Below are 14266 nucleotides of genomic sequence, written 5' to 3' on the forward strand. Positions count from 1 at the left end.
GTGTGTGCGGAGTCTCCTGCGCGCTCTGCTGGTCACTAAAATGTTTCTGACGGTGAGAACATTGAGCAGCAGAATCAGGAGAAATGGGACACACGGGGTTAGAATGTGGTGGAGGGACTCCATTGTGACCCAGACAGTGGAGAATCGAACAACGCCTGGTAAATCACAAAACCAGGGGCGGTTCTCCAGCCAATACCAAGCCCCGAGCATAAAATACCAGGGAATGTTCTTTAAACAGCTCAGCACAGTCACTGCTCCCAGAACCACAGCCGCCGTTTTCGCACTGCAATATTTAGTTTTCAGCTTCTGGCAACAAATGGCCACAAACTGATCAAAGGTGAAAGTGACGGTGAACCAGATAGAGCAGTCAGTGGCTGCATAAAGCAGGACGGTGTGGATATTACATACGGGGATGGCGACCATCATGAAATAAAACTGTTCCCAAAAAACAATGGGAATTTGTCTCAGGATCAGGTCGAGGATAATGACCAGGAGATCCGCCGCTGCCATAGCCCCCAGGTAACGTCTGACACATGGAGACAATCCACAATCTTTATAAAGCAGAACGTAGATGGTCACTACGTTAACTGTGAGGAAGGAAAACAAACCCATTATCCATCAGCCTGGAGGCAAAGGGACCCGTTTGATCGGGGACCCAGTGAGATTTTCAAATGTGTCCCTGTATTCAGGGATTTAATAAAATAATTGGAGCTGGAATAACAAATAGGAAGGTTGGAAGTACTGACAAAAATATGACATAAGCCACAAGAAACCCTCCCTCCCCAAACACACAGAGAAACATCCATAAGGACAGATGGTTTCGAGAACATTCCCACACACTCGATCACTCGACAGCAGACACAGGTCACTCCTTCCCAGTTCCTAATACGGAGGCTGAAAACCTTGCTGTCCTGAAGGATTCTCTTGCAGTTTCCTGAAGACAAACGGAGTTTGGGAATTTCTGAGTTTTGGTCTAAATTGTGGTCGATCCTGTGTCGTGAAGAAATGTGAACACAGGGAAATTGTATTCCCCCCTTTAACTGCCTGATGGGCCTTCGGACCAGTGTCTCCTTCTCCCTGGAACGGGATCTCTTCCCTCGGGATCTTATCGTTTGTTCAATTCACTGACGTCCGGCCGTTCACAAACAACGTCTGGGACAGAACGTTCCGGGGAATGTCAGTTATAGAATATCGGGGACAGAACTTTCCGGGGAATGTCAGTTATAGAATGTCAGAGATATAACGTTCCGGGGAATGTCAGTTATAGAATGTTGGGGACAGAAAGTTCTGGGGAATGTCAGTTATGGAATGTTGGGGACAGAACATTCCGGGGAATGTCGATGATAGAATGTTGGGGACAGAACATTCCGGGGAATGTCAGTTATAGAATGTCGGGGACAGATCGTTCCGGGTAACCCCTTGTCCTCTCCATCACATTTCCCCCCTACCCACCCCACCAACATGATGTCCTGTGCCTGGACACACTGTAACATTAATGGGGTGAGAGACGGAGGGTCCAATCACAGGAATGGGAACTAAAGGCATTGCCAGATCAGCTGAAAAGGTGAGATACACCACATTCTCAATCCACCTCACAGAACCAGCCCAGACACCATACACCCAGAGGAGATATCTGTTCACCGTGGAACACTGTGCAGACCAGGCCAGTGTATTGCTCACTATAAACCGGCAATCTCTCCATATTCATCCATTGCACTGGTCAGTGCAATCCTGCAATCTGGCCAGGGTGAAACACTGCATAGATCATGTCACATCACTTATCTTCAAACGCAGGCTAGATATCTGTCCAGTTTGGGAAGCTGTGATAGAGACAGAAAAGCTGCAGATGCTGCAGTCCAGAGTAAACAGGCAGGAAGCGGTGAGAACACAGCAATCCTGACAGCATCAGGGGGTGGAGAAGTCGACATTTCGGGTGTTACCGTTCTGTAAGAGTCCTGAAGGAGGGCTACACCTGAAACATCAAATTCTGCCCCTCCTGATGCTGCCTGGATTGCTGTGTTCCTCCAGCAAATATTAAGCATGGGAAGCAACGCAGACCACAGCAGTGCATTGATCTATAAGCCCAGACTAGATATCTGTCCAGAGCTGAAAATGTGTTGCTGGAAAAGCGCAGCAGGTCAGGCTGCATCCAAGGAGCAGGAGAATCGACGTTTCGGGCATCTGCCCTTCTTCAGCAACCGGCTATCTGTCCAGCACGGGGAGCTGTGCAGACCACAGCAGGACACTAATGTGTAAACCTGAAACAAATATCCATCCAGCATGCAGAGCTGCACTGACTACATCATTGTATTATCTATAAACCTCAACTAGATAGTCTGACCAGCACAGCGATCTGTGCAGTGATCACCCAAGAATTCATCTGTAAACCGGGAGCAGCTTCCCTCCCAGAATGTAGGATTATGTACACCTTCGCATTGCATTAATCTGTAACCCAGGAGCAGTTACCCTCCCAGCATGTAGCGCTGTGTACACCACGCCAATGCATTAATTTGTAACCCAGGAGCAGTTACCCTCCCATCGTGGAGAGCTGTGTACACCACCCCAGTGCATTGATCTGTAAACCAGGAACAGTTACCCTCCCAGCATGCAGGACTGTGTACACCACCCCAGTGCATTCCTCAGTAACACTGTGTTAGATCCCTGCCCAGTGTGGGGAAACTTACAGCCCATGCTGGAAGTGACGGGATGTGCAGCTCCCACCCATTTATAGCTCCATATCTCCATTGTGCACTGACAAGGGGGTGCTGTGGGTGTGAGCATCACTGCCAGAGAGAGATGGCAGGGGAATCAGTTTAAGTATCACCAAACGGGAAGAGTTTGTGGTATAGACAAAGATGGGGAGACTGAGAAACAGTGTCATGGAAGGATGTGTTCGCAGGTTGCAGAATACTGAAATGTTGACACTTCGATAGCATCCTGTCACATGAGCCAGTCTTCCCAGGAAAGTTCGGACAAAGGGATTTTGGTGTGAGGTCAGATGAAACTACAGCTGCTGCACGGTTTTGAAATTACGTTTATGTAATTGCTGTAGAGTTGGAGTGGGGTAATAAGCAGTTAAGAGAAATGGGGTCTCAGAGTTATGAATAGTTGATGTAAAATGTTCACTTTCAGATTTAAAAAATAAATTGATATTTTTGTTTAAACAGTGGAATTTGGGAGTTCTCTGTCACTCATATTATAACATTTTACAAGACAAATTGAGCATTTATTTATGTTTAGTTTAAATTACCAGCTGAGCTCAATGTTGTGTCCTAACAATTGCTGTGTGTGGATCTGTGTGTCTCTGTGGGGCAGGTCTGGCAGTCTCTGTGGTGTTTAACGTGATGCAATGCCACTCTCTGCTGGCCTCCCCACGCCACTGCACAGGCATTGGCAGAGGGTAAAAACCAACAGGATAGTGGAGTATTCAGAGTATTCAGAGTATTCAGAGTAGGGGAGGGGGAAGGCAGCTGCTCACAGCACCATCCAAACTGATGTCTTATCCATGGACTGATCTAAATATCCTTTAACGTTGTAATTGTCCCTGCTTTCACCGCTTCTTCTGTAAGTTCATTCCACACCAAAGCCAGATTCTGTCTAACATAATTCCCTCTCATGACTTTTGTAAATCTTTTTCCTCGTACCTTAAAATATCCCTCAGTTTTGAAACCCCAACTCGAGGGAAAAGATATCAGCCCTTGTGTAAAGTTACCGCAGAATCTCATATTCTTCAGTGAAAACAGTCCCAGCCTACCCAGCCTCTCCTTATAGCTCACTCCATCCTTTCTCAGCAACATCCAGGTGAATCTCTTCTGAACCCTCTCCAGTTTAATAATATCAAGGTCAATAATATTAAAGTGAAGAGTCAAGGTGTTTACTTAGGGCACGGGGAGTCCAAAGCTAGAGGACATAGACTTAAGGTGAGAGGAGAAACATTTAAAAGTGACCTATGGGGCAGCTTTTTCACCCAGAGGGTGTTGTGCCTATGGAATGAGTGAGCAGTATGACCAGACTGGACACAGTCTTCCAGAAGAGGTCTCACCAATGTCCTGTACAACCACAAGATGACGTCCCAATTCCGATACTCAAAGGTCTGACCAATGAAGACAAGTGTGTTAAATACCTTCTTAACCACACTATCTATATGAGATGCAAATTTTAAAGAATTATACCTGACGGCCTAGGTCTCTGTTCTACAATACTGCCAAAGACCCTACTTTTAATAGTATAGGTCTTGTTCTTGTTTGATTTTACAAATCCAGTGCCTAGCATTAATCCAAACTAAACTCCACCAGCCACGCCTCAGACCAGTGTGTGATATTACTGCCACTTCACCCTCCCCCTTCAATTTTGAAATGCCCATCCCTCTCCAGGAGGCCTGCACACCCCGGCCTTGATTTTTACAAAGACCCTGAGCTTGGTTTGCCTTGTGTGGTTAGGGGGAGGAGGCAAAGATTGCAGACACAGTCAGTGGGGAGGAGAGGCTGGACAGTAATCAGCGGCTTGGTATCATTTCATGGTTTTAGGAAGAGGGCTGTTGCACGTTAGAGGTGGGTAAGAATGATCGGTGTTTTGGAGTCGGAAATTAAGCACTTCCTTCGTCTCTGGTGTTCAGTAATAAATATCTATTTAAGACTCTTCATTGGGCAGAGTGTGTCTGCAGGATTTCTTTCCATTATATTGCAGACTACAGATAATTGCAATTAAAGATGTTTATAGTTAATTTTGATAGCATAGAAAGTATACTCAGCATCCTACAGTTGAGACAAATATCGTGCACTTGTTTAACAATACAAAGTGTCTTGTGTAGTTCAGTAATGGAAACCTGATTATGATAAATCCACACCGAGATGAAAGTGGGCACTAAAATATGACTCAAAATCTGGGTATGGTCGTGTGGTGGGTAGTGTCCCTGTCTCTGAGCCATAGCTCTGGATTTGATTCCAATTCCTGAACCTGTGTGGTAGTGTTCCTAGCTCTAGACTAGAAGGCCTGGATTCAAGTCCTGCATGTTGCAGAGGTATGTCCCAGCATGTAAGGACAGGCTAATGAACAAACACACAGGAGAATACTGTTACAGCTTTATGGGTATTGCTGAGTGCTGCTCGCGTCCCTTTCTCTGGGCACAAAGGTCTAGGTGTAAAGCCCACAGACGTGTCTCAGGATGCATCTGAACAAACTGATTAAAATGGGTATAGAATTGTGACTTGATGGAGAAGGAAGAGGTGTCAGTATTGCATTTCAGAATTTAGGCCCAGGATGAGTGAAAATACAGCCATTCGTGTTGATTGAAGTCACAATTCGCAGCAGTAAAGGTTTATAAAATCAGAATGGTCATGGATAGTTTGAGTAGTCAGGATTTTTCCCCAGGTTAGGGGCGTCCAAAACTAGAGGGCATTGGTGGACAGTGAGTGGGGAAAGGTTTTGATGAGGCCGAAAGGGCACTTTTTCACACAGAGGGTGGTGTGCGTATGGAATGATCTGCCAGAGGAAGTGGTGGAGGCTGGTACAACTACAGCATCTGGGTACTGAGAGACCTGGCGAGCTTTTCCAGCAATTTCTGTATTTCTTTTAAAAATGCATTCAGTTTAACACAGGTACTCTGAATAAATTAAACAGTTTTAATTTTTTAATGACACAGGGACTTATAAACATATCTTCAAATCGACCAAGACCATTTTCTACTATGGGTATGTCTCTGTACATGACAGCAGCAATGATGCACCTACATGGAACAGGGAATGTGATGGAGACATTGTTTGGACAATGTACAAGGAGACCTCACATGGTCCAGTTTGGGAGAAGATGACATTACTGTGTGATTCAGCTCAGAGAGGGAAAAAATGTAATCTACCTGAGAAGGAATGACCTATTGCACTCTCTCTCCTTCATTGTTCCTCATCACAGCAATGTCTGCGAGCTAACAAAAAAACTCTAAACTCATCGTTACCATTCTTATTTTTATGGAATCCCTGCAGTGTTGAAACAGGTCCTTCGGCCCAACAAGTCCATGTTAACCTTCCCAAAAAATTCCCCTATATTTACCCCTGACTAATGCACCTAATCTAGAAACCCCTGAACACTACAAACAATTTAGCTTGACCAATCAACCTAACCTACACACTTTGAGCTGTGGTCGGAAACTGGAGCACCTCTGAGAAGCTCACTCAGACACGGGGTGAACTTACAAACTCCACACACACAGGCTAGAGTCGAACTAAAGTCCCTGGTGTTGTGAGGCAGCACTGCTAACCACCGTGCTACCCTTTGGGTGCTCCCTGACCAGAATTCATTGTGTGTGTGTGTGTGTGTGTGTGTGTGTGTGTGTGTGTGTGTGTGTGTGTGTGTGTGTGTGTGTGTGTGTGTGTGTGTGTGTGTGTGTGTGTGTGTGTGTGTGTGTGTGTGTGTGTGTGTGTCCGTGTTTTGAGAAACAAAATACTGATTATATTATTGCAATACACAAACGGTTTACCATTCACCTTTCCACCATAGTTTGAGTAACATTGCTCTGGATCAGAAACGTGCTTTTTGAGCAGATTAAATAAACTAGCCTGACTTGTTCCTAAAACTGACCCTGACCCAGTCTGAGACCGATATCATCTGCCATATCACAAACCTGGTTACATTTAACATTTATGATGAGCATTGGAGGAGTGGGACTAGAAAAGGAAACAGTGACCCCAAAAGCCGGGGAACTATAGACCGGTGATCATGAAGTCAGTGGTGGGTCAGTTGTCGGAGGAGATTCTGAGGGATAGCATTTACATATATTTGGGAAGGCATGCGCTGATCGGCGTAGACAACTTGGCTTTCTGCATGGGAAATCATGTCTCATTAATTTGGTTGAGTTTTTTGAAGAGCTGACAAAGAAGATTGATGAAGGTAGTTTGGTAGACATTGTCTATGTAGACTTCAGAAAGGTGTTCATTTAAAGAACAAAGAGCAAAGAAAATTTACAGCCCAGGAACAGGCCTTTCGCCCTCCAAACCTGAGCCGATCAAAATGTACTGTCTAAGTCTGTCGGTCAATTCCTAAGCATCTGTATCCCTCTGCTCCCCATCTACTCATGCATCTGTCCAGACGCATCTTAAGGGAATCTGCCGTGCCTGCCTCTACCACCTCTGTTGGCAACACGTTCCAAATGGCCACCATCCCTGTGTGTGAAGTACTTGCCACATGTATCCCCTTAAACTTTCCACCTCTCACCTTGAAAGCATGACCTCTCGTTATTGAATGCTTCAACCTGGGAAAAAAGCTTGTCTCTATCCACCCTGTCTATCTCTTCATGATTTTATAAGCCACAATCAGGTCCCCCCTCAATCTCCTTTTTTTGAGGTGAAAATAAACATAATCTCCTCAGCCTGTCTTCATAGCTAGTATTTCCTTCTGATTGGTTGTCAGATTAGTAAATTTCAGTCACATGGGATACAGAAGAAGCTAGTCACAATTGGCTTGAAGGAAGAGGGATATTTTTCAGCCTGGAGGCTTGTGAGCAGCAGTGTGCTGTAAGAATCAGTACTGAGTTCACTGCATTTCATCATTTATGTAAAGGATTTGGATGTGAATATTGGGGCCATAGTTAGTAGGTTTACAGATTACATCATAAAGGTGGTGTAGTAGATTATCTCAGAATACAACGAGACCGCAATTAAATGGGACAAAGAGGCAAAGAGTAACACATGAAGTTTAATTGAGATAAATATGAAGCTTTGCATTTTGGGAAGGCAACTCAGGGCAGACATTACATACTTCATGGTCAGGTCCAGGGCATGGCAGGTCGACAGAGTGTTGCAGAACACATTTGGCACATTTGCCTTAATCAATCAGAGCATTGAGTATAGGAGTTGCGGTGGTATGTTGCATCTATACAGGATGTTGGTGAGGCCACTTTAAGAATGCTGTGTACAACTTGGTCTTCTGCAGAAATGACTTACACGGATGTTCCAGCACTGGAAGTTTGAGCTGTAGGGAGAGGTTGATGAGGTTCAGGTGTTTCCCCCTGAAGTGTCAGAGGCAGAAGGGTGACATTATAGAGGTTTATAAAATCATCAGAGGCATGGATATTCTGAACAGCCACGTTCTGCTCCACCAGGATAGGGGGTTCCAAAACAAGAGGGCATAGATTGAAGGGGAGATGGCAAATGATTTAGAAGCGACCTGAAGGTAAATGTTTCACACAGAGAGTGGTGTGTGTACAGAAAGTGCTGTCAGAGGAAGTGGTCAAGGCGGGTACAATCACACATTTAACAAGTATCTGAACGGGGAGGGATATTGGCCAAATGCTGGCAAATGGGACTAAATCAGATTTGATATCTGATCGGAATGAACAGATTGGACTAACGGGTCTGCTTCCGTTCTGCATGACTCTCTGATTCTATAGGAGGGATGCTGAAAAATTCTGAAAGTATCTTTCAAGTCGGAATTCTCTTCAGTGGAAGTTTATCGTGCCTGTAAGTTCACATTTGTTGAAAACTGCGTGAGGTAAATATTTGACAGGGAAGTGAGTCATGCATAATGGGATGGAGACAGGAAAGTGTGGCCGAGTCCACAACCTGATCAGCTACAATCTTAGTGCCTGGTGGAGAAGGCTCAAAGTATCTAATGACCCACTCCTGCTCCTCAGTCCCATGTTTCTGTGTTCCATTTAGAAACTTAAACCTGCTAGACAGGAACAGTTGGAGTCCACTTACTCCTATAACTTGGTGCACAGAAACAGAGGAGACCATTCAACCTTTCAAGACTGTCGCACACGCTTTGAAGTGATTTGGGAAATGTAATTGGAAAAGCCAGGCTGGGTATGAAAGAGGCCCCTCATCTCGCTTTAGAAAGCGTCCCCTATCTGCAGCTTGTGCTTCATTTGTTGGTCAGATTCACTGTGAATACAGCCACATACCTCACCCAGAGATGGCTCACAAAATCATCTGGTCTCCATGATTGCAATATGCAATACCAGAACATTCAAAAAAATTAAACCCACTAACTTTCCAATGACAGAATGTGAGAACATCAGAAACAAGGGCATGTCATTCACTCCGCAAACCTGCCTTGCCCTTCACTAAAATCATGGCTGATCTGCTCCTGGCCACAAATCCTCTTTCATACCAATTTCCTCATGGCCCTCAACTCTCTGACAGGTCAATATCCATCTATTTCTTCTTCAAATACTTTCAGTCATCCAGCTCCCCGAACACTCTTGAGAAGAGAAATCCTGACATTCAATAGCACCTGTTTGAAAGAAACACTTGCTGCTCCTATATCATGGCCTATTGATCTGAACAAAAGAGGTTGAGACAAGGATTCAGGTAAAAATGACTGTCCCTGATATCAAGACAATGGTTGACTTCTGTTGACATCAAGGAGCTGGACTTAATGGGAATCAGAGTAAACTCTCCAGTGTTTGGTGTCAAACATGGCACAAAGGAAGATGTTCATCATCTCAGTCCTGGGTCATCTCTGTGGTAGGTCCTCAGGGTAGCCCCTGTGGGACTTTAACATGGTTTTCTAGAGGTGGGCAGGGAAGCCATATGTCTTGTGTGAAGTCTCAAGAGGGCATCTTTCATCTCCGAGAAGCCAGTCTGGTGTTCTCTATATAGGGCGGAAGCTGGTGGGAATGGCTACCTGTTTCAGAGGGAAGGTATTGTGGCTGCTGTTGGGGATTGTGAACAACATGGCGTTCACTACGGGTTCACACGCCGACTGCACAATAACGTGGCGCGAGTTAATTTAGGTATATAAACTATTAGGAAAGTCATGTTAGACTGATGAATGGACTCTCTATGTTCAAATAATGGTGGTCTTGTTCATGTTGACCTTGTATTGTGCATGGCCTGTTCAGTGTAACCTGTATGCCTTACTCTGTTCAAATCTATTTCCAACCTATGATCTGTCTGGCCATGCTTACTGTGATCTTCCTCCACTGCTCATAAACAAAGTGTTTCCCTGTACTGAGGTACACGTGGCAATAAATCAAACCAATCAACCCTGCTTAAAGTATGGAATTTCTCACCCTATCAATGTCTCTTTTGGGAATAAGTGATCGCTGCCACTCCTCGTGTTTCACTGTAGAGAGTGCCCCTAATGCTCTCTCAGCAAGCCTCGACAACAGCAGGAAGATGGCTTTACTTATGTCCTCGAATCATCTTACAATGAAGGACAGCATACCATTGACTGCACCCATTACTTACACATGGTTTGATTCGGAGCAGTCAACATAGACTTGTGAGTGAGAGATCATGCTTCCCAAATTTCTTAGAGTCCTTTGATGAAGTTACCAGGACGTTTGATGAGCGCAAAGTGATAGACGTAGTCTCTATGGAGTTCAGTAAGGCCTTTGATGTGGTTCCACATGGCAGGCTGCTCTGGAAGGTTCCATCACATAGAATGCGTGGGGAACTGGCCAATTGGATACTCAGTTGGCTTGTTATTAGGAAGCAGAGCATTTCGTGGAAGGTTGCTTGTCAGACTGGAGGCTGGGTCCATTGCTGTTTGTTATCCATGCTTTGGTTGAGAATGTACAGGGCATGATTTGTAAGTTTGCAGATGACACTAAAATAAGTGGGAGCACAATCAGCGAGGACGTTTATCAGACATTGCAGCAGGACATTAATCAGGTGGGGAAGTGGGCTGAGAAATGGCAAATGGAATTTAATATCGATGTGTGAGGTCTTGCAGTTTGGAATCTCAAATCAAGGTAGGAATGTCACAGTGAATGGGCGGGCCTTAAGGGTTGTAGTGGGCAGAGAGACCTTGGTGTTCAGGTGCACGGTTCCCTGAGAGTGGAGTGACAGGTAGGCAGGGCAGTGAAGAAGGCTTTTGGCACACTGGCCTTCGTCAGGCAGAGCATTGAGTATAGAAGTTGGGAATTTATGTTGCAATTACACAGGAATTTGGTAAGGCCGCACTTGGAGTATTGTGTTCCGTTTTGTCAACTTGTTATAGGGAGGATATAATGAAATTAGAAAAGTGCAGAAGAAATTTACAAGGACATTGCCAGGACCCAATGGTCTGAGTTATAGAGAGAGGTTGGACAAGCTTGGAACTTTTCTTTAGAGTGTAGGAGACTGAGCGGGGACCTTATAGAGCTGTATAAGATCATGAGGGATATGGATAGGGTGAATGTTCTCAGTCTTTTCCAAAGTTTAGAGAATCGAGGACGAGAGGGGACCAGTTTAAGGTTAAAGGGGAAGGAATAAAAGGGAACCTGAGAGAGAACTTATTTACATAAATGTCTGGTACGTGGATGAGCTGCCAGAAGATGTGGCTAAGGGGGGGTACATTAACAACATTTCTAAAGCATTTGGATAAATATGTGGGGAGGAAAGGACTGGAAGGATATGGGCCAACTGCAGGGAAATGGGGTTAGCGTGGATGGATATTTACAAGGTAGAGTCGAACCACTTTGTTAATTAAAACCAAACACCCAGAAAAGCTCGCATCACGTCATAATCTGTTAACATATGAGTGACACAGATCTCCTACATTCCATTATTTAAACAAAAATTAGCATGTTAGTTTCTTAACTTTAATAATGAACACTAAACAAAAACTATTCACAAATACAAGCCCCTCTTTTCTTGGCGACTTACTATCTGACTCCAACTCTGTAAAAATATGCTGTTCCAACAACCCACATATTAAACGTTACAATCTCAAGACCATACAGTCTCTATCTTCCCCGCTGTGTTCACTCTTGCAGCTGCTGATTTCCCTGGGTCATGTTTTTTTTAACTGCAAGTAGGTTTACACGAACACGTGTCTTTGACAGAGAGTGTTTGAGATGGTCAGTTAAAACCCCTGCTCTACAGCAGTTACTCTACTGTTGGATGGCAGCGGCTCTCCCTCTAGTGTTCAAAATTCTGGGATTATATACTTCCCATGATACAATAATTCTCATAATTTGATTGCTTTCCAGGTGTACGAACAGTAACATTCAAATTGCATTGGATTCTGATATTCTGAGCATTATTTAAAGTCTTTGATTGCATTCGAATTGCTGTCAAAGCAGCAACCAAAACTCAGGCTTCCATTTCCCAGTTAATTGTTACATTTGGAACAGTCTGACCTTTAGCTGGCATCTGTGGCTGTACTTTCGATTCAGCAAAACCCATCTTATCTTAAAGTGAACAGACATTGATTAGATTCCAGGCAGTAACACATCCTGGGCTATCTGTTATTCTGTATAATAACCTCCTTGAACCCCTCGATTGGATTCCAGGCCGTAACCCATTCTGGGCTATCTGTTATTCTGTATATAAACAACCCTGAACACCTCGATTTGATTCCAGGCTGTAACTCACTCCGGGGTATTCGTTATTCTGTATATAAACAACCTTGAACCACTCGATTATATTCCAGGCTGTAACTCAGTCCGGGGTATCTGTTATTCTGTATATAAACCACCCTGAACCCCTCGATTGGATAGCAGGCTGTAACTCTCTTCAGGCTATCTGTTATTCTGTATATAACCCACCCTGAACCCCTCGATTAGATAGCAGGCTGTAACTCTCTTCAGGCTATCTGTTATTCTGTATATAACCCACCCTGAACCCCTCGATTCGATTCCAGGCTGTAAACCACTCTGGGCTATCTGTTATTCTGTATATAACCCACCCTGAACCCCTCGATTCGATTCCAGCCTGTAACTCACTCCGGGCTATCTGTTATTCTGTATATAAACCACCCTGAACCCCACGATTAGATTCCAGGCAGTAACTTCCTGTCAGGGTTAAAAGGGAAGGCTGGTAGTTATAGGGAATGCTGGCTGACTAAAGAAATTGAGGGTTTCATTCAGAAAAAGAAGGAAGCATATGTCAGGTATAGAAAGGATAGATCGAGGGAATCCTTAGAAGAGTACAAAGGAAGTTGGAGTACACTTTCGAGGGAAATCAGGAAGACAAAACGTGAACATGAGATAGCTTTGGCAAATAGAATTTAGGAGAATCCAAAGTGCTTTTACAAATATATTAAGGACAAAGGGTAACTAAGGAGAGAAAAGGGCCCCTCAAAGATCAGCAAGGTGGCCTTTGTGTGGAGCGACAGAAAATGGGGGAGATATTAAATGAATATTTTGCATCAGTATTTACTGTGGAAAAGGATATGGAAGATATAGACTGCAGGGAAATCGATGGTGACATCTTGTAAAATGTTGCAGATATACACAGGAGGAAGTGCTGGATGTCTTGAAATTGTTAAAGGTGGATAAGTCCCCAGGACCTGATCAGGTGTACCTGAGAACTCTGTGGGAAGCTAGAGAAGTGATTGCTGGGCCTCTTGCTGAGATATTTGTATCATCGATAGTCACAGGTGAGATGCTGGAAGACTGGAGGTTGGCAGACGTGGTGCCAAAGTTTATGAAGGGTGGTAAAGACAAGCCAGGGAACTATAGACCGGTCAGCCTGACCTCAGCGGTGGGTAAGTTGTTGGAGGGAATCCTGAGGGACAGGATGTACATGCAGTTGGAAATGCAAGGACTGATTCAGGATAATCAACCTGGCTTTGTACGTGGGAAATCATGTCTCCCAAACTTGATTGAGTTTTTTGAAGAAGTAACAAAGAAGATTGATGAGGGCAGAACAGTAGATGTGATCCATATGGACTTCAGTAAGGCGTTCGACAAGGTTCCCCATGGGAGACTGATTAGCAGGTTAGATCTCATGGAATACAGGGAGAACTAGTCATTTAGATACAGAACTGGTTCAAAGGGAGAAGACAGAGGGTGGTGGTGGAGGGTTGTTTTTCAGAGTGGAGGCCTGTGACCAGTGGAGTGCCACAAGGATCAGTGTGGGCCCTCTACTTTTTGTCATTTATATAAATGATTTGGATGCGAGCATAAGAGGTACAGTAAGTAAGTTTGCAGATGACACCAAAATTGCAGGTGTAGTAGACAGCGAAGAGGGTTTCCTCAGATCACAACAGGATCTGGACCAGATGGGCAAATGGGCTGAGAAGTGGCAGATGGAGTTTAATTCAGCTACATGCGAGGTGCTGCATTTTGGGAAAGCAAATCTTAGCAGGATTTCGACATTTAATGGTAAGGTCCTAGGGTGTGTTGCTGAACAAAGAGACCTTGGAATGCTGGTTCATAGCTCCTTGAAAGTGGAGTCGCAGATAGATAGGACAGTGAAGAAGGCATTGGGTATGCTTTCCTTTATTGGTCAGAGTACTGAGTACAGGAGTTGGGAGGTCATGTTGCGGCTGTACAGGACATTGGTTAGGCCACTCTTGGAATATTGCGTGCAATTCTGGTCTCCTTCCTATCGGAAAGATG

Source organism: Chiloscyllium punctatum, chromosome 18, assembly GCF_047496795.1.
Source record: "Chiloscyllium punctatum isolate Juve2018m chromosome 18, sChiPun1.3, whole genome shotgun sequence".
In the NCBI taxonomy this organism is placed as follows: Eukaryota; Metazoa; Chordata; class Chondrichthyes; order Orectolobiformes; family Hemiscylliidae; genus Chiloscyllium; species Chiloscyllium punctatum.